The sequence below is a fragment of the Papio anubis genome, chromosome 5 (genome assembly GCF_008728515.1).
Source record: "Papio anubis isolate 15944 chromosome 5, Panubis1.0, whole genome shotgun sequence".
NCBI classification, from domain to species: domain Eukaryota; kingdom Metazoa; phylum Chordata; class Mammalia; order Primates; family Cercopithecidae; genus Papio; species Papio anubis.
In genome coordinates this window covers 47936300-47958191 of record NC_044980.1, presented here as the reverse complement: position 1 = coordinate 47958191, position 21892 = coordinate 47936300, and the positions used below count along the sequence as shown (strand labels likewise).

At 39.3% G+C, this 21892-nt stretch overlaps 1 long non-coding RNA gene across 1 annotated transcript in view; it reads left to right on the top strand.

The window, feature by feature from the left end:
• Window positions 1–17269, top strand: part of LOC110743460 — a 91537-nt gene extending 74268 nt beyond the window's left edge. The window contains exon 4 of the long non-coding RNA XR_002522546.2: window positions 15390–17269. This is a non-coding gene — a long non-coding RNA (uncharacterized LOC110743460). The remainder of the gene's footprint in view (window positions 1–15389) is intronic.
• The last annotated feature ends 4623 nt before the right edge of the window (window positions 17270–21892 follow it).

Below are 21892 nucleotides of genomic sequence, written 5' to 3'. Positions count from 1 at the left end.
CCCGTAACTCCTGCTAAACTGTGGCTCTCTCTGCATATGGATATTAGAGGTGCTTTTTAGGAGTTGACTGAGTTGGCTCTTTGTGGCAGGTTGATGGAATTCTGGAAAATAGCATGTGGCCCTCTCTGATGATTTTTACTTCTTCCTGGCATTTAATTATATTATCCACTTCCCTGTGTATTCGATCCTCTAACAATAACATCCAGAGTCTTCCTGGTGAGTGCTTATTCCGTGGGAAGTTATGGAAAGCTTTTAAAAACTTGAAAGCTTTGAAGAACAGCTTGGCTAGCTGTCTTCCTGGAATTGTTTAACTGATGCTTGCCTTCATAGAAGAGGCCTAGACAACTTCTAGTAACCCTTCGCATTTCTAGGAAAAGAGTGTGTTGTCCATAATAAATACTCACTCACTGCTGCTGGAATATATGAAGGGATAAAACAGTATGAAAATGAAGTTCAGGGGTTATGCCCCAGAAAATGACATTTTCACCTTAGAATTTTGGGACCATAAGAAATTTTTTAGTTTGAACTAAAAGTTCATTCTAACAAATATTTTTCTTACTTGTAAGTTTCTACATTTTCATAATTCTAGACCTGAATCCATCTTATAATAGATGTGTGCTTCTAATGAGTTAACTTTCCAGTTTTTTCCCCAGTTTTCCTCCAGATTGATGGTATGTATAACAATCAACTTAGCCCCGAGGAAGCATGGGAGATAACATGTTTCTAAGAGCTCAGAAATTGTTCCCACCTTATCTCATTTATTGAAAGAATATATTTTGTAGAGAAATATATATCAGAATTTTGTGACCAGCTTTGGTTTTCAACTCTTAGCTATTTATATTGAAGTAGTATTTCTAAAATAAGGTTTATGAACCCACTGCCTTGGAATCATCTTGAATGCTTCTTAAAATTCCGTTCCTTGGACTTCTTAAAATTCAGATCCCTGGACTCCAAAACAAACCAATGAAATAGAATTAGAGGGCTTGAGCCTTGAAATCTGCATTTTCCCTAGCTCCCATGGTAATTCTTATGAATGTGAAAAGTTGGGAGCTACTGGCCTAAGTGCGGAGTGGACCCCAGGCAAAATTGTACAGTAGGCTTTGTCTTCAGTGAGGTTTGGCCGCTTCTGTGTTTTCCTCCATTGCCTTCTGCACCTCTGCTTGTTATTTCCATCCTTCAATGTGCAATTCTGTAATGCATCAATAACTTGATTTGCTGCCCATCCTGATTTGTGTATTTTCACAAACAGGACTGCTGAGGATAGCCTAAATGACCACCTCTGTAATGACTGCCTCTGTAATGGTGGACTTTAAGCCACTGTGACAACGGAGTTTTGGGGGCCAGAGAAACTTTCCAGCAACCATCACATCGCTAGCAGAACTCACAACTGAATTTACCTACTCTCCAAGTGGCTCTTCTTAAGTCACTTTGTGTAAAGTCCTTGGAAGCAGGAACCTGGATAAGGGTGAGGAAACACTACAACAGCAAGCTTTTAACTCCCACTGTCTCTTTAAAAGGTTTGAATTAGGGAAAATTCTTTTCCTCCACCAGAGGAAAACTTGCACAGTTCCATGACTTATTTGGTACTTTAAGTGAAAAAAAAAAAAAAAAATGCAGTCTCAATGGAGTCATTTATTATGTCTAGTTTCATGTAATAATCAAAACTTAGAGGTTGATTTAAAACTAAATCTTCCTATCTACCCAGCTAGGCCTTGCTTTGGGCTATCTGCTTGGAGTTGCCTTTCTCTTCTTTTTCCTCATCTGGGATTTCTCTTTCTTTCCTAGCATGATAACGACTATTTCTTATCCTGCCAGGCTTGGGCCAAGGGGGTATTGGAGAATTAAGAGGGTTAGGAAGATTCTTACTTGACTGGTATGGTTCTGAGATGGCTGGGCATTCTGAACCTGGAATACTTCATCTAGTTCTTCAGAAACTGCCACTGGGCACCTTTGACTGCATGCCTTGTGATATGGGTGATGCATTTTTCTCCCATCTGTGTCTGTTCTCTCCTTAGTCCATGATTTTCTCCCCTCTCTCCTTCTTTTTTGAACTCCCCTTTTCCTCCTTTCTTCCTCTCTTTCATTTTAGAATCTTTTTTCCTTGTTGGATCACTCCACCCAGACTGGCTTACCATGAGACTGTCCTTTTGAGAAGTATTTTATATGGCTTAAAAATCAGTTTTGTCTTCTATTTGTGTCAACGCGCATGCCTCTTTTATCTTAACAAATTCTGAGGATGTAGGCAGATCCCAATATAGCTGCAGCCTCTCCTTTACCTTGGGCTAGCCAGCCAGCTGTTTCAGTTACCTATTGCTGTGTAACCAACAACTCACACAGTGGCTTCAAGTAACAGTGACTTATCATGTCTTAGAGTTCTTTGGGTTGGCTGGGTGGGTTTTCTACCAGTTTTGCCTGAGCTTACTGATGAGCCATATTGAGCTGGAGGATTGGCTGGGCTGAACCTTCTTAGTTTATACATCTAAAGTTAGTGCTGGCCATTGACTGGGGTGCCTCTCCTTGCCCCCTACCCCCACCCCACCCTGTGTTTTTCATCCTCTGGCAGGTGAGATTTATTTCCTAAATGGTGGTCTTGATGCACTGCTCAAGAGCTGGCAGTGGAAATTGCAAGGCTTCTTAAGGCCCATGCTTTTAAGTCACATTACATCACTGTTAGCAAATTTTTTGGTCAGGACAAGTCTAAAAACCAGCCCAGATTCAAGGGCTAAGGGAGTAGACTTCATGTCTTGATGGAGGAAGTAACAAAAGCACAATGCAAAAGAGCTTGAATATATGAAGAAAGGAATTTGTGGTCATATTTTGTAATACACCACACCAGCTTTTTAGTCTTCCAGATATATGCCGAACACTAGTTCAATGGTCCCTGTAACCGCAGAAGACATATATGGAGCTCTCTGAGTGAGTCTATGGAGTCAACTCCCTCACACTGAACTTGAGGGCAGGCAAGATGAACGGTAGAAGGGCACACAGAAATGCTCATTCCAAAGAAATACTCTGCAAACATCCTCCTAATTTCTAATGTCCCCATATTTTCACACCATCATTGTGGGTGAGGTGTTTAGGAGTTAGGTAACACAATTGTGGATGACATTTTTGTAAGTTCTTTACTCCTTTAAAATGCAATATTTATTGTCTTTGATGTCTTAGCCATAAATTTATTTTAGCATTTTTCTTATACTTGAAAAAGATTTCCAGTGAGAACCTCTCTAACTTCTGAGCAAACAATAACTACTAGTGCAGCTTTGGAGTCATATGGGTCAAAGTTTGACTCTCATATTTGCTGATTACTTCTTCCCACTGAGCCTTACATGATCATGTCTGCAATGGGACTCATGAAACATACATCATATAAGGCTGTTTTGACAATCCTATTTCTTTTTTCTTTCTTTCTTTTTTTTTTTTTTAGACAGACTCTCACTCTCTCCCTCTGTTGCCCAGGCTGGAGTGCAGTGGCGTGATCTTGGCTCACTGCAACTTCTGCTTCCCGGGTTCAAGCAATTCTCCTGCCTCAGCCTCCCCAGTAGCTCAGACTGCAGGCATGCGCCACCATTTCCTGCTAATTTTTCTATTTTTAGTAGAGACAGGGTATCACCATGTTGGCCAGGCTGGTCTTGAACTCCTGACCTCATGATCCACCCACCTTGGCCTCCCAAAGTGCCCAATCCCATTTCTCTTTCCCAGTGAATTATCTACAGTGCCTATGTGACCCACTTCTTGCTAATTACATGTAACATGAAGTTTGTTTGGGGTTTGCATGAAAGGTTTAAAAGAAGATGCCTCTTTCCTTTGACCTTCTTTCTTTGTTTCCTAGTTTAGATGCTGCTATGTAACGACATGGTATCTAGAGCTCAGACAGTCATCTCTTGATTGAGAGGTGACAAGCTTAAAGGCCAAAGGCCAATTCATGGAGAAGAGTGGAAATGTGGGATTGGAAGAAGATCCTGGCTGAGCCACTGAACTAATCATCTGGAAATGCCACTCCTAGGATTCTTACTATATGAGAGAGTAAAATGTTTTTATTATTTTGTTACTGATGGTGGAGTATTTCACCTGCAGCCTAAAACGTCTTCATTGACATAGTGGCTATTGTTATAGTAGGGAATAAATTAGTACTCAACTTTTTCAGATGAATTAAAAAAAAATAAGTAAAACGAGACTGTGAGAGTTAAATAAGTTAACTGAGGCATGCTATTAATTAGTAGAAGATAGATTTCTGATCTCTAACTTCCAAAAAACATTTCTAGTCAGCTTTTAAAAAAATGAGCACCTACTAAATTAAGTCCCTAGAAAGCCCCTTCTTCCATGCCCTATGTTCTCGATGTCTGTCCCTTTCTATTTTTCCTTTTTTTGGCAAGTTGTCTGTATAAGATTTTGTAGCCTGGAAATAAATATTTGTAATACATAAATGTATGTGCAGTTTTTTTCCCCAGGCTGAGTGCAGTGGGTGATCATAGCTCACTGTAACCTTGAACTCCTGGACTCAAGCAATCCTCCCACCTCAACTTCCCAAGTAGTGTGACTACAGGGGCATGCCATGACACTTACTTAATGATGATGATGATGATTATTTGTAGAGATGGGGTCTTGCTGTCTTGCTATGTTGCTAGTGCTGGTCTTTAAATTCTGGCCTCAAATGATTCTCCTATCTTGGCCTCACAAAGTGTTGGGATTACAGGCATGAGTCACTGTGCCTAGCCAAATATTTTTCACTTAACCAAAAATTTAGATATATGTTTGGAGAAAGTGATCTTGGAAAAGTTGCTTAAATTATCTGTGCCTCAGTTTTCTCAGATTATTATAAAATAGGGATAATAATAGCACCTACTTTATTTCTTGTTATGAGGATCAAATAAGGTATGGGCATTTAGAACAGTGGCTGATACATGGCAACTTCTCAGTGAACTTCAGAAAACATTATTGTGAGAGAAATGAAACAGGCCATTCAGGTTCAGTTCAGCCAAGGAAGACTTAATTATTGTAATTTCACTGTGATATTTTTTAGCTGCTATTTTTATGTTAGAATTAATCTTTAAAAATTATTTGTCCTCTTTCCTTATTTAGAAGGATTTTACACCAAGGTATTATTTATTATTATCTATCCTGGAAAGAGAAACTTATGGTGTCAAGAGATAGAAAGAATATTGTTTGGAAAATAATAATCTAAATGTTACCTACTTGTCCTAGTGCATAATGAGTATGGGACAGAGTCATACAGAAACTGAATTTGTCTACTCATTTTCCAGGGCATATTTAAATATGGGAGCCAAATTTCTGGTAGATAAACTAGAGGAGTTGCTGAGATCCATCACTCTTCACTTTAACATGAGTTGGCCTCTCCCAAGGAGTAGTAATAAGTTCTACCTAGTTATAGGTATGGCAAGGCTGAATATCCATCCTAAGTTTGACTGGCATCTTATGGACGTGTGCTCTCAAGTGAGAGTCATAGGTATGGAAACATACCTTGGTGTAGCACACTCAGTGTATTAGTCAGATTCTCTAGAGGGACAGAACTAATAGGATAGATGTATATATAAAGGGCAGTTTATTAAGGAGTGTTGACTTACATGATCACAAGGTGAGGTCCCACAATAGGCAGTCTGAAAAGTGAGGAGCAAGGAAGTCAGTCTAGGTCCCAAAGCTAAAGAACTTGGAGTCTGATGTTCAAGGGCAGGAAGCATCCAGCACAGGAGAAAGATGAAGGCTGGAAGTCCAAGCCAGTCTAGTCTTTTCACATTCTTCTGTTTGCTTTCATTCTGGCCACACTGGCAGCTGATTAGATTGTGCCCACCTAGGCTGAGGGTGGGTCTGCCTCTCCCAGTCCACTGACTCCAATGTTAATCTCCTTTGGCAACACCCTCACAGACACACCCAGGAACAATACTTCGCATCCTTCGATCCAATCAAGTTGACACTTAATATTAACCATCATACTTAGTAAATATTCTTTTCACTTTTTCCTTTGGCTGAAGGCTGGCCGGGGTTGAGTAGGGTACCTTAAGACAAGGACTGGAAAGAATCCCTTCCTGAAGCAGTAGGGGACACTAGAGCAAGCTGCCCAAGTAATAATCTGTCAAAAAGACCAATGCCCAAATGCCAGGGAAGAATTGCTGATCTGTGTCTCTGTTCACCTAATTGTGGAGGGCCTGGATTGAGAACTCTGGGCAAGACAGACGCGGTGTGAGGGTTTGCAGTGATTTCTACCAATCCATCCTGAAATGGGCTCCTTTGGCATTTTCACTAGTAAGCTATAGATATGAAGCTTGCTCCTGAGGCCTGCAGCACTGGGCAGACTGGGGCCTGGTCTATCTGAAATTACCTGGAGGCTCCACCCAAGACTGTGTTATCTGCTGAGACCGACAATGGAAGCCCCGGAAAGTCCCAGACAGATGGCCACAGGAAGACAGGTCTCAGAACGGATCCTCAGAGACATGTAGAATCAAGAACACTGACAGCATCCTCTAATGACTTGGTGAAGTGGGGGACAGGAGATAGGAGGAAAGCTGTCTGACACTCCTGAAAATCTTAAGGCGCTACAATGAGATGAATTTAGTGGGTACAGGGAAGGAGAGTTTCTTTTGTGGTCCAAGAGACGGGGCTGTAAAAATATAGCATCTCTGGAAATTAGAAAATATTCCTGTCAGAATCTGATGTTTGGTTGAGGTGGCCAAACTACAGACAGTAGTTAAATGGCCACTGGATCCTTCTCCTCTGTTTTATCTCATAAACCTACTCCCTGCTGAGTCGTTCAGCTAAGTGTCCCAGTGAGTCAGATGCCTCAGTCCCAGAACTTCACTCTATCAGCTGGTTGCTGGCTTGTCTCTGCTGTCCTGGCATGATTCTCAGTTGAAGTGCACACCTTATGGTATGTATTCCAATGCCAGAAGCCCCTTGATGAGTTACTCCTTCAGGCAGTTTCTTGGACAATAGCCAGTGACTGGGCTTTCATACTTTCCTCATCTCTGGACTACAATATCGAGAGGCAGCCTGATATGTGGGAAAACAAGGTGGCCCAATGAAAATAACATAGGCATTGCATCCACAGACGGGTCCTTCTGTCAATTACTGTATGATTTAAGACAAGTCTCTTTCCTCTGCTGTGCTGACTTCCCATGGCCATCAAGTGAAGTTATGCTGACCTAGTGTATTAGTCCATTTTCATGCTGCTGATAAAGACATACTCAAGACTTGGAAGAAAAAGAGGTTTAATTGGACCTACAGTTTCACATGGCTGGGGAGGCCTCAGTATCATGGTGGGAGGGGAAAGGCACTTCTTACCTGGCGGTGACAAGAGAAAATGAGGAAGATAGTAAAGCAGAAATCCCTGATAAAACCATCAGATCTCATGAGACTTATTCACTATCAGGAGAACAGTATGGGGGAACTGCCCCCATGATTCAAATTAGCTCTCACCGGTCCCTCCCACAACACGTGAGAATTATGGGAGTACAATTCAAGATGAGATTTGGGTGGGGTCACAGAGCCAAACCATATCACTGAGCAAGGTTGTGACAAGGATTATATGCAAAATTAAGTAAGATAATGTCTATGAATCCTGCCCTAAGATGTGTCCATGCTGGCCTTTCTAACATGTCTGTCAAGTGGATGGGTTGGGGTTGGTTCCCCAAAGGCTGGTGGAGGACAGAATTCTCCTGAAAGGAAATTTGGAATTTTTGGAGCAAGAAGCCAAGCCAAGCCCAGCCCATTAGGGAAAATCTTTATCCCTATGCAAACTCAGGGGCCAGAGGCTGGCTTTAGTTGATGGTAAGAGTAGTATGTGTGATTGGGGCCAGAGAGGGGTGTTTGGGAACTAGCGTGGATAAGGTTCCAGAAAGATGGCTGCAAACAACCTCAGGGCATCTGCAACCTGCCTCTGTCTGCCACTGGGTCCTGGACATGTGAGTGTGTCTGCCTGGTGTAGAAAGCTAGAGGCAAGGCAGATGTAGATTTGCCAAGTGTATACAGGATGCTCTAAACAGAAAATCAACAAGCTTTCTTTTGGAGCTGATATCAAATGTTGGAAAATCATTCTTCTCTCTGTTGTTGGGGTAGGGAAGAAGCTCTACATCTTGCAGAAGAACACATTGCTGGAAAGTAGGAGTATGTTTTGGGAGTCAAGGGTGTTCAATCGGCTTTAACTTCAGGTGGAACAGAGTTGGTCCTTGGATAGTAGGGAAGTATGCCAACCTGCAAAGAACTTGACTCGGGGGCTTTGGGTGGAGGCTTGGGTGGCAAAGATTAACAGGAATCTATGTAAGATTGAGATACCTGCAAATGGATTCTGTGATAGAGATGATATGTGGACAGGAGATTTATTAGGAGTGTTCTCAGGAACATTATCTGTAAAGGAATAGAGGAAGCAGGATTGGGAAGAGGGAGGAGATGAATTGCAGTACAGTAGCAACAAAGGCCTCAGCCAATCCAAGCAGTGCTGTGCAGCTGGGAGTGCCCTTCAAGAAAGGAGACTCTGCTTTGAGCAAGTATCAGATACAGGCTGTCTGAGAAGGTGGTGTAAACTTGAGTGAGGCAACTTTCTTTGGCTGAGGACAATTCTGAAAGAAGGGCACAGCTCTGAGCCATTCACAGCCAACATTCCCTATAGTTAGAAGAATGAGTTGTTCTTGAGGTGGAGATCTGGTTGGTCCATCATAGCATCCACTAGAAAACCTAATTCTTGCCCCCTGCTAACCAGTATGACCCAACATTAGGGCTTCATAACTACTCTTAGCCCAGCCTGTCTTAAGCCATGAAAATTCTTGTGCAACTGTTGTAAAAAATGCTCACAATATTTTTTGTGTGCAAGTTCTTGAGTACATGACCTGTCTGTCAGTAACTAGAGTCTCTTACTGTTTCAGGTAGAGATTCTGCTCCAGCCCTAGTTTCCAGGCACCCTACCCATCTCCAGTCAAAAGGAAAAGCAAGAACTCTACAATAAGTGTGCTGCACCGAGAGTTGTTTCCACACCCATAGCTTTCACGTAGAGGCACATGTCCATAGATCTTAGTCAAATAGAGTAGGGATATTCAACATTGTCCTCCCTATAATTAGAGAAAATGTATTACTACTTCTTGGTGGATCCAATGTCTTATTAAAGTGAAAAGCCTTGACCCTTTAAGTAATCTTAAACCACATTTGCAAGACGATCAAAATTTTATTGCATCATCTTGTAAGCTGTATGTGAAAAGCCTCAGCTCAAATTATTTCCCTCTCATCCAACTGTCACAATAATAATCAGTAAATGAAGCATATAACATAATAGGCTTCTAAGATTGGTGTTAATGGTGATTTTGATTTTAGGACCTGAGATATAAACACATAATGAATGATTGCTATATTAGCTACTTTCCATGTATTCTTTTTCTTTTAATCCAGGCATCAGCTGTATGAGTTGATACAGTGATACCCCAATTTCATACATGATGATATTGAGATGTAGAGATGAGGTGGTTTGCCCAAATACATGCAGCTGGTAAGTGGCAGAGCTGTGGCTGGAAGCCAGATAGAACTTACCTTCTACAGTACACTGATGACCACCCACCAAACCCTAATCTGCACAGTGCTAAAAAACAGTACATGAGTAAATATCCTGAGATCTAGAAAATAGAGTGTTATTAAACTTAAGGAAATTAAAAATAAGGAAATAAACTGAAGGTTTTTGTTAAAGTGTGTAGCATTAGTATTCAAAGATCATTTAGACATCAGCCACTGCGCATTTCCAGCAGAATTTGCTATCATGGGGAACTGTTTTCAATGCTGACACTCCATCTGAGACACGTCAGACGGAGCCCTAAAAGTAATAACCTTTAAATTGAGAAAGTTTACTCTAAAAGTTCCCAACACAACCCAAAGCCAGAAAAGTTCATAGCTCTACATTAAAATGTTAGAAAAAGATCACATTGCAGCAGCTGCTTATGTGGATTACCTAGTCTAGCCATTCTGCTAAGGCTTAAAAAAACCTGTCTGAGTTGTAGGAAGAAAAAAAAAGAAAACAAACCTCAAATCATCAAGTTGGTGCTTGTTGATAGAGCTGTGATTTCCCATTTGTTGCCCCAGAAGACCCAGGTGTATCTGAAAGTCAAGATTTTTTTTCAAACTCTGAGGCTGAGGAAGGATTTCTTTAGTGTACTTTCCACCAATGCACTGTGCTGCTTCCAGAACCATAGCTTCCCTTGAAATTCATGGAATGTTTTGCAGCTGATCCAAAGCACATTAAAAAATCTTTCTCTTCTCACAGCCATTTTATGCAACTTCTCTCAATACTTTACAAAGAAATAACACCAAATGTACTCTGCCTTGAACCTTTGTCTTCTATGTAAAGACCAGTGACACTCTTAAGTGTGTCCACATGTGTATGTACACTTGCACTTGATTCTTTTAAAATTTAATGTACTTTAATGTTGATTAAGTTTTTAATCCTTAAAACTTCAAGTATGGATCTCTAAGGCATGATGTAATCTCAATTTTACACCGCTTTGGACAAGGGAGAAGCTCTCACAAAGAAATTAGAAACTTTAGTGGGGCTTTCAGCTATCAAATTGGATACCTCTTCCTGGGCTCCTAATGTTCCTTTTTTCTCCATAGTTACTTTCAATAGCAACTGTTTCTTGCCTTTCCTCATTTTTGTGGTTAGTTTTTGAGTTAATCATAGTAAGAAAAGAGATGAAAGTAGATCCTACAATAGAATATTTCTTTGTGTGGGCGATATTAAAGAGCTGATTTCTGATGCCACAAATTTAGTTCCAATATAATCATCTAGACTCAGAGATAAAAACAATACTCTTTTCTGGGTCAGAGGTTTGTTGAGAGGTGAGAGAGTGTTAGAGAGTAAGGGTTCTGGCTCACACTACAAGCTTTTTACCACAAGGAACAAAATTGTCTATCTAGTTTGAGGATGTTTATGAAAAGTCATAATTACCTGTAAAGTATCTGTGAACCTGAAAGAGAGAGATCATGTTTCTCATCTCCTTGCTTGTAATTCAGAGTATTCAGGCTTCTGTTGTGAAATGTTTTCTGAACTTGAAATCTTAGGGTTCCTCATGCATAGAAAGAAGTGGCATAAAAATATACACAACTGATGTCACTTTAAGAATGGTCAGTGAAATTTATGGTGTTGTTCTTGGAAGATAAACAAACCAAAAAGAATCAGCTTGGAAGATCTCTTGGTTTACTCTTTGCATAGCGTATTGGTCAAGATTTTGTTTGGCTGCATGTCATTTACACTTGAACTACAGTGGCTAACCAAACAGGTTGAATTTTCAGCCTTAGCCGGGAGTATGAAGGTAAGGATCCAGTGTCACTATTCAATAACATCATCAAAGAAGCAGGACCCTTCTTTTATCTTGTTCTGCCATCTTTAATATATGGCTTTCATTCTCATAGGTTTAAGCTCTACTTCTAGGCATCAAGTCCAAATTTCAGGCGAAGGACAAAAAGCAATAAACAAAAGACACATATTAGATTACTCTATTTTTAGTAATAATAATAATAATTTAAAAGCTTTCTAGAATCTTACCTGATAGGGTTGCTTTTATGTCTCATTGGCCATAAATTGGTCACATGACCATATATACCTACCTACAAGGAAGCTGGGGTAGGTATTTTAAAGTAGTGTTATAGTCACTCTCAATTTTGATTTTTGTTAGTAAGGAAAAAGTAGAGAATAGTGATTGGATGGAAAACCAAAAACAGATGTGATTAATGCTAAAAAGAAGGAAGGAATATACTTTTTTTTCCCCTTAAAAATGTTATACTTGATGTGTTATATAAGTTAGAATGTTCCATCTTCCATGAAGTTTTTCTTTATCCTCACTGTTTAGTCTGTATTCCTGTAGCACGTTGTCCTTTCCTTTAAATAGTATCATGGATCCCATTGTACTCCAGTTAGTTGTTTACACGCCTGTTTTCCTTAGAGAGTCAGCTCCTCAAGGATGGAGGCCGAGTTTGATTTGTTTTTGTAATATCATTACTTACCCCCATGTCTGTCAATCTTGTGAGAACTAAAAAAGCCAATTGAATAAATAAGGACAAAGTAAGGCATGGTAGGTCATGATCCCTAGGAAATGAATGGGCTCTGAGAATCTGGGGTCCATCTACCTGCCTCTTCCCCAGACTTCCTGGAATCCAGTCTTTCATTCTTTTTCCTCCTAAACCCTTGACCATTCTGAACCCCCTTCTCTCACCTGCACATCTCACCCCAAGATTCTACATATATGCTTACCTTGGGTCAGTTTTTTTCCTACACAAAGTGGATGATCAGCACTGCCTGTAATTCTGTCCTTTGGAAGGATAACCCCTCACCTTGAGTTGTGTTATAACATAGCAATAAGCCAGTTTTGGCTTGTATCACATACCAAGATGACTCATCGGTAAATAAAGTGCTTTTTTTTTCTCCTCCGAGATCTGGTAGAAGAGGTTCCCACCTGCAATGGGGCCAAGGTGTGAGCTGAGGAAGAGGCATGGGGGCAGCAGCTGTGGACACATGGAGTCTGGCTGTTTGCTCATGCAGCTTGCTTGTACTTTCTGGCCCTGATTGTGCCTGATCTCTAGTGTTCCTCTTCTGTCGTATCCTTTTCATTTGGTTTGTCTGAAAGAACAATGGCTTGCAGGCCAAATCTGGGTTATTTTTGTAAATAAAGTTTTATTGTAAGATGGCCACATCCTTGGTAATAATAATTCAAGTAATTATTGTCTATGGCAGCTTTGACACTCCAACAGCAGAGGTAAGCAGTTGTGATAGCAATCCTAGGGCTCCCAAAGCCTAAAATATTTACCATCTGGCCTTTTACAAAGTAAGTTGGCTGGCCCTGGCTGACGGAAACCTGGGATTTCAAGATTTTGGACTGAATTAACTCATATATCCCCTTCCCAATTTTCAGAGTTCCACTCTTTCCTGATGAGAACCTTGACCTTCGCCCAGTAGACCTCTGAGGCTGAGAATTCAGCTTTCTCTGGGAAGCTTTCTCAGTCATTAGGTACTTGGCTTAATCCTCAGCGTTTTCTGCCCTATGGCTACAGGAGATGAGAATCTCTTTATATGCCAAAATTCTGTCTTTCACATTTTACATTGGTAACTAATCACCTTCAGCCTTTCATTGTCTTTCTCCAGTGCACAGATCATTGGTATATTGATGGATTGATGGCTCTCAGGAACAGCCATCCAATTTCATAGTCTTTTCATAGTCTTTATAATTATTCTTTTTCATGAACATCTCAAATATTTGAGACATTTTGTCTGCCATTGCATTTCCTTCTCTCAATATCCCAATCCAGTTCACCACTCAAGGCTGGTTTCCAGGATTTACCTGGAGCTGCAGAGGGCCCATGCTTAGTTTAATGTTGTGCAGTTACCACGTAGACCTTTTTAATACTTTTATCTTTGAACTGTGTTTTGTAAGTAAAGTCTGCTGGGACAATGAAGATATGCATGAACGATGTGATGAGATATTTGAATATGCATGCCCATCATTCCTTGCCATTTCATGCACATAAAGAGTTTGTGATGTTCATAAATGAGAATTCTCCCAGCATACATGGGAGTTCAAGGAATTTCAAAGCAAGTAAAAGATAAACATTTAAGTTTGCAACTGACAGGCCATAATTTCCATTTGAACCCAAATTGCTTCAAATGCAGAAAGAAGGTAATGACAAAAATCCGAAAGACTAATGAATGCTACTATATATAATTTTGTACTTGTGTTATTTCCTTGTATTAGCCAACCACTTACTGAAAATGATAACAGAAGAAAAGAGAATGATAGGACATAGATTATTTTCTTTCTAGTCCTTCCTTACTCATCACTAAGCCAAGGAAAGATAGTGTTGTAGAAGTATGGGCATTAAGAAGTCAAATGAAAACAGTTGAGTTAGCTATGTACAGTGTTTCCATTATTCTGCTAAGAATGAAATGCATGTGCATGCATAAGCTAGGAAATATCATGCAGCCATAAAAAAGAACAAGAGCATGTCCTTTGCACCAATATAGATGCAGCTGGAGGCCCTTATCCTAAGTAAACTAATTCAGAACACCAAATATTGAATATTCTGTCTTACAAGTGGGAGCTAAATCTTGAATTTCCATGGATGTAAAGATGGGAACAATAGACCAGGGATTCCAAAAGGAGGGAGGGGGCAGGGGCTGAAAAATTTCCTGTTGGTACTATGTTCACTATCTGAGTCACTGCATAGGATCAATAGAAACCTAAACCTCAACACCATGCAATAAGTCCTTGTAACCACCTGCACATGTACCCCCAAATCTAAAATAAAAATGAAAATTGAAAGAAAAAAAGGAAATATGAGTTGTGTAATTTCACTGTGTTCTAGTCCATTGGGCTGCTGTAGCAAAATGCCGTAGACTGTGTGGCTTATAACTAACAGAAATTTATTTCTCACAGTTCTGGAGTCTGGGATGTCTAAGATCAAGGTGCTATCAGATTAAGTGTTTGGTGAGGGCCCAGTTTCTGATCCATAGATGGTGGCTTCTCCCTGTGTCTTTATGTAGCAGAAGGTACAAGGGATTTTTCTTCGGCCTCTTTCACTACTGTGAAGTTTTTCACAATTGTATTGTATGCTAATAGCAATCAGTATACCACCTACCACTGGTCTTTGTTGCTGGTCCATTGGTGAGAGATCCAGCTTTGTAATCTCATTTTAGGCTCTAGGTCCCAGGAAAACAAATGAAAACTATCTTAGATTTGGTTACCCAGGGGGAAAGCTCTAAGAAGGAAATGTGCTCACAGGTGCACATGGGTATGATCTTGCAGTTGTCTATGAAAGCCAAGGGAAGCATGAGGTCAGAAGGGGAAGTTGCATTGTAATGTGGGACAGGACTTTTGAATGATCTTATGTGGAACTCTAGAGCTGGGATGGTCTTCAGAGTTGTTCCAACTGAGTCAAGGGACCTGTGCCTTTCTACCTTCGCATTGATTAGTCATGGCTCACAGGCTGCTCCCAGAGATCAGATCATAGCCTTTGGTGAGATATTCTCCTTCAGCTGAGGACAATTCCTGGAGAAGGACTTAGTTGGAAGCAGTGACAGCTAATACTCATAGGAGCAGGGGAGTGAGGGCCTCTGTCCCGCAGGGGTCAGGGCTGTACAGCATCCACTGAACAAGGTCCACACAACAGGCAGAAACAGGAAGGCATCAATAGACTCCACAAGAACTAAAAGATTGCCTTTCAGTCTTACAGTTTTTTAAAAATTCAGACCATGTAGAACAGAAAAGAAAAAATGCTGCCATTACATACACCACACAAAAACTTCAGTGGTTTAACTACTGTTATTGCATTAGAGTCAGGCAAAATCAATTTTATTTAGTACAACACAACTAGTACTCTTTTCCTTTAAAACATTCACCCTCTTTTTTTTGTTCCAGGGGTTCAGTCTCAAAGCCTGTTCCGTGCACAGTCTTCACAGCTGAAGAAATGTGGAAGCTAGCATACTTCTTTCGAAAAAATGTTAACCTTGTGGCTCTATCACAATAGGAAATGAATCAAACCTGTCAACTACATGATACTATGGTTAGGTGCCATAATCCAAAAGTTACAAAACAACCTGCAGGACGTAATGTAGTTTTAGAGTGAAAAAATTAAAAATGCTTGCCTTATGACTGATGAGTTATACATGGGATGGGCTGAGATAGCATGTGAATTTGTGCATGTGTATGGGTATGTTAGTTGTGGGTAGAGTTGGGTTGACGTTGGAGGGTGGTGGCGGTGCACCTTACAAGTTTAAACTGGGCAAGCTCAAAGGAATCATGCTTGGCTTAGGTCCCATGGTACAAGTTTGTACTGGGCCATGAAAGACGATGCTTGGTCCTGTGGGTGACACCTGGCATATAGGCTGAAAGAAAGGTGTGCCTTGTCAGGGATTTTCCCAGATGCTTTCTGGATTTCTTCACCATTATCAGCAACTCCTTTTAAACACACAAAGCATGTGTACCATGTATTGGCAGGGCACTATTCTGGGAGTAGCCTGCTAATTGTTCTTTCTCATTCGTATAATCCTGGGTGAAGGGAGAAATCAACAAGAAATAAAGTTTTTCTCTCCACACAATCAAGGGCTCTATATTTCTGGTTTGAAAGAAAGGATCAGATGGTTTGGTCTTTGGACAGAGTACCCAAGGTTGTGGTGAGAGCTAGACTCTATCTCTTTCCATATTTCCTAGGATAGTAGAGTCAGATGAAGAGTTCAGACTTACAAGGGCATTGAAGAAAACCTAAAGCCCTAGCCTCAAATACAAGAGTCTGCTCCTACTCAAGCTTGGGATAGGGTTGGGGAGGGAGCTGCTGGAGAATGTTATTTAACCTCTAGTTATAATCTTGTTAAAGGAACAGAGTATCACTCGTTTTGGACCTGAGGCTGACTGGTTTCATATAGTTAAACACAGCATGAATTGGCATTAAATAAACTCAGAATGGAGGAAACATGTTTCATAAGGCAGGGAGAGATGTGGGCACATTACTGTTGGCGTATTAAAAGACTAAACTTGGACGAAAGTCTTCTCATCATGAGCAGAGCAGATTGTCACCAGCCTATCCCCAGCAAGACAGCACCACAGAAATTCACCCCCAGCTTCCCAATGCCTACATCCTCATTGCCAGAGAAACAAAATCCTGACTCAAGAGATTAAAAATTTTTGTAAAAGCCTCATTGACAAGGCATTCAGCCACTGTACTTTTACCTCACCAGATATCACCCCCTCTCACTTTCTAGTTTTTCCAGCACCTAGGAAACATAAAATTGTCATGGTATTCAAGATACTTTCTCTGCTCATAAAACAATAATCACATTGTAAACCCAAGAGTGCTGCAATAGAAGTCTTTCTGGTCCTTTATTAATGCTGTTGGTATTTGTCTAGCCTTTAAAAAGCTTTTGGCTCAATATCCTACTCATATTTTTGGGCTATGGCTTGCTAGAGTTGTCAGGACAAGTAAAACATTTCCCTTTCAGCATTCATTACAAGAAAAAAAATGCTATTGTATTTCTTAAAAATGACTTGTGACTCATCTCCTTTTTTGGGATAGAGTTATAGCTTAAGGTTTGGCCAGTGGTGTACTTCCCGGTGGTGATAAGTAAAGCAAATGTTCAGAGGTGAGAGATACTGAATTTGGATATGAGTTTTACTCATTCATTTGCCACACCTACAGGATGCTACAGAACTCTATAGGAGCATTTTAGTGAATAAATCTTATGGGCTTTTAGTATAACTCTGTAATTTAAGATTGAACTCTGAATTCCAGCTGAAATTTATATTAGAGAAAGGAACAAAATGCCCCATTAGTACAGACTTATTTTGACAAATATATTTTTATTTATTGTTTGAAAAATGAAAATAGCTTTATTACTTCTTTATAGTTACTAAGTAAATGTTTAACTTTAAAAAAATTATTATCATCAGGAAAAGAACCCAGTTATACATGCTATCGCAAATATTTCAGAAAAGACAGTGACATATAAGGAAGGAAACATAAATTATTTATAATTTTACCAACCAGTGATAATCAGCATTAAGGGATAAGCAGCATTGGTTTATAGCCTAACAGTCTATTTTTCTGTGTATGCACACAGGTATATTATATTTTGCCAAAATGAAATTGTACCATAAGTGCTGGTTGATGGCTTTTAAAACAGTTATTCATCAATAAATGAACGATATCATTCCTCACTTTTTTTAGCAAACAGAAAGAGTTGTAAAATGTATGCCTCTTTAGACTGCTTGCTATGGCAGAAGTGGAAACATTTTCAGAGCAAATGAATTATGCGTTATCTTGTTAGCAAATCGTTGGAAAGACTAGATAGGTTAGAGAAAGCACAACTATTTTGCTTTGAACTTCTTGCACGATTATACTGAAGGAAATTTTCTGGGGACAAAAAATTTTTGACTCTCATAGAGTCAAACAAAATGACTAAAAGTTGTTGAAAGCCCTCTCAGAATATCATGGTGCTGTGCATTCCCTGGGCCATCTTAGAAAAGAAGGAATATATTCTTCCATCAATATTAGCCTGGAGCTTCTATCAGAAGAGGCTATGCAGTACATCTGTGAACCATTTCTTTGGACTACTAAAAGTATAACTCTAACTCCATAATATTATTTGCTCCCAGAACTTTTTCTTTCTTTTTTTTTTTTTTTTTGTAGTTGTCTATAGAACCAAAAAAGAATTAAAGCCAAGAATAGGGGTGAGAAGGTTATAAGTACATTATATTTGAATGTGTTTGGCTTACGCCGATGAGGTCAAAGTTCTTTTTAGCCAAAATGTAGTCTGTCTTTTTTATTTGTTTGCATCCCATGTTGTTTGTGTAAACAAAAGCAGATTACTTGATGAAACTAGAATCCAGTAAAAAAGTTACCTGTTTGGGGTTTTGTAAACAAAGAAACAAAGAAACAAACAAAAACACAGTAGGCCAAATTTGTCAGGTACTGTTAAAGGTAGAAAATCTACATTGGTTGATATTTGACTGTTTCCTGAACCTGAACTTTGTTATTAAGTGAGTACCTGGACTGAGTCACCAAGTGAGTGCTAAATGGAACCTATAGGATGTGACTTCTGCTGTCTGCCTACACATGCCCACACAGCCTTCCAAGTTGATCCAAAGGGGATGCCTCTTTGCTTTGTCATAGTCACCCCCCATATTTCTGAAATGAAGCTTACAACTCAGAGAGGATAAACTCCTGGGAAAATAGTTGAAAGACTTTGAAATTACCAGAAGTCTTGGCTTATGCTATCACATGACTCTGAAAGCCTTTTGCTGATAGACTCATAGGGCTGAAAATGATAGAAAGAGGTCATTTAGTTCATTTATCTGCCCAAGGCAGAAACATAAATGTATCACTGGTGGCTTTGCTTCTTGTTAAAATGCTATTTCTTCAAACAAGAAAACATCTTTTTCCAGTAATTACTGAGTTATATTTACTTTGGATAAAGTCGCAATGACTTTGTCTGACTGTTTGTTGTAGAGCAAAAACAAGATATTGGATACTGAGTGATTAGATTTCACATACAATTAATTTGTGACACTGATGAAATTAAACAGTAAGAATGATCTAATAGAATAATAACAAGGCAGGGAACTTATAAGCATACACACATTTTTCTATCAGCAATAGCATATAATTACAGACATACTTTCAACAATCATTTTCCCAATAATTAAGGTTTCAGCTTTTAGAAAATGTGCATGGAAATCTCCTTGAGCATGTTGCTCTACATTCAACTGTAATAACAATCACCTTTTACATTTTTCCCATTCATAAAAACAACTAATTCCAGAAGAAATAAATGGAATTCATAGGGTTTTTTTTTTTTTTTGAGGCTTTCCTAAGTTGAATTCATACCATTACAAAAATCTTTCATGTTTAACTTCTATTTCTCTCTTCAAAATATATCTTGAACAAAAGTTTCATGCAAACCAGTGCCAGATTTTCCGGTCACTTTAGATCAAGCTAAACTTGCATGCAGACACTACCCACAAGAAGATTACAGCTGGATTTGGGAATTAAGGCATAGATATATAAAGAATTAAATAGCAAACTGAAAGTTTACACAAAACTGTTGCAGATTTCCAGATGGGCAGGAAAGATAGTTGCCTAAGGTCAAAGGTGGTAGAAGATCAATCATGCTATCTCCATTATGTAAGAGCAAGAATAGATGACTTTTAAGAGCCCATTTAGGTTATGACTACACGATACTCACTCATTCACAATCAGTGTGACTTGACAAGACTGGACTCAAGGAAGTTGTGTTTCTTTCCTTGATAATACAGAAAAAAAAAGGGCTCCTTCATATTGTGTATTATGTGGACCCTATGGGGGGAATAGACAGGTAAAGATATAAATAGACAGAATTTGTCTTAATACTGTGCCTGTACACAAGGCCAACAATGAAGCTCATACCCAGCAAAAATAGCCATGAGGCTTTCAACCTCTTTGGTGGTAGCCATCTTGGACACTCTTTGTTTATTTTCCCTTTGCTTTCATTCTGTTTTCTCACTGCTCACTATATTCTTCTTGCTCTAATGTTCTTGGCCTTTTCTCCTATTTCTGGCCATGTTCTTGCTCATGGCCAGAAATAGGAGAAGCTGGTAGTGACATTGGCTTTCTAGGTGTTAACCCAAGGCAGCCTTAAGGGCACATCTGGTACTGGCTTTTGGCTTTCTGGACACTGAACTCTCTGTGTTGTCATCTAATCTTCTCCAGTGTCAGCACTCGGTGGCAGTATGTGGACTTTATTTTGAACGATTAACTCAACCCATATGAGACAAAATAGAAGAGCATTCCAAACGAACGCAATAGCATATTCAAACTGTATAAAACCATGAAAGAAATTGGCATATTTATTATACTGTGATGTTATATTCAGATATTAAACAATCTTCAGAGGGACTTCTGTTGTTCCATATGCAATTTGTTGGGTTGGATCTTGGTAGAACCCATAAATGGAGATGCTACAGTTCCTCTACTGCGTAGGTATCTATAGGTTGATAATTAGAACTGCAATTTTAGGACAAATTCATCTTTGTCACCATTGGCACTTTGAATAAGATTGCTCTCTTAAAAATCCTCAAAATGTACTCTAGATCACCTATAGTCATTTGAGGTGTTTTATGGTTCACCTGCCACCTTTACCTCATCTTCTAAAAGCAATGCCTTCAATTTTCCCTTAAATCTAGAAGGTCATCTTGAAAAAACTTCAGGTTTATGCGTGTTGCTTCATTTCTATCCTTTAATTGTAAATCATTGCCAAATGTTCTGGTCACATGGAATTACCTTAGAAAGGACTAAAGTCACATGCAGATACTACCCTCAAGAACATTACAGTCATATTTGGTAGATATTCCTTTAGCAAAAAATGTCTTCCAATACTTGAAGCCTACTTCCCAAACCATTGGAGTGTCTCAGGACAAATTTGCAGCAATGTATTCCGTGCCTGGTCTTCAAACAATACTTTTTCTTGCAATAATAGTGCACTCTACTCCCAACTGCCAAGCCCAGTTGCTGGGTGATCCCCGAATGCCTAACACTCTTTAGAAAAACATTAACAGACCCTTCAAACGATGTTGTGTTCTTTAAAGGAAAGGCAAAAGATCACAACCGAAAGGGAAAACATGCCAAGGAAGTTAAGTGTCCGTATCTGAAAACAAACTTCAAATCCTGAAGCAAGAAATGATCAAACGCACTAGGAATATTATGACTACAGAAGAAAAGAGAATGAATGTAATTGTCTTCATATATTTGAAAGTTGTCATCTGAATGAGAGATTAGACTCATCCCTTATGTTTTCAATGGGTAGAATTAGAACCAACATTGAAGACATAAGGAAAAAGATTTTGGTTCAGTATTAGCAAGAAATGTCTGATAAATAGAATAGTCCAAAGACTAAGCAAACAAATTTGAGAGCTCTCCATCTCTGAAATTATAGTGAAAGCTGTACTCAAGCATAGGAATGTGAAAGGAGTTGGGGAATGTGTCTTTTTTTTTTTACAAGAGCATGTAAAAATTCATAAAAATTTGACATAGATGCAGGCTTAATTTACTCATTTACTTACTAAATCTTTGAGTGCTTACTATACCGCTGCCCTAGTGTGAGCTTCTAGGAATACAAAAGTGCATGAGTCATAGCCCTGCCTTCAAAATACTTTCGATCTAATGAGAAAAATACATGTTAATTCAGACAGAAAGGCAAACAAATGCAAGGCAGCATCATCACATTGTAACGTGTTTAATTATCTATCTTCCCCACTGGAATCTAAGTTTCTCGAGGGCAGATATACTGTCTATTTTGGTTGCTATTTTTGCTCCAGCACTCAGTCAGTGCCTGGTACATAGTAAACAAGTTTTATTGACTGAATTTATTGAATAATTTGGGAATCTATTCTGA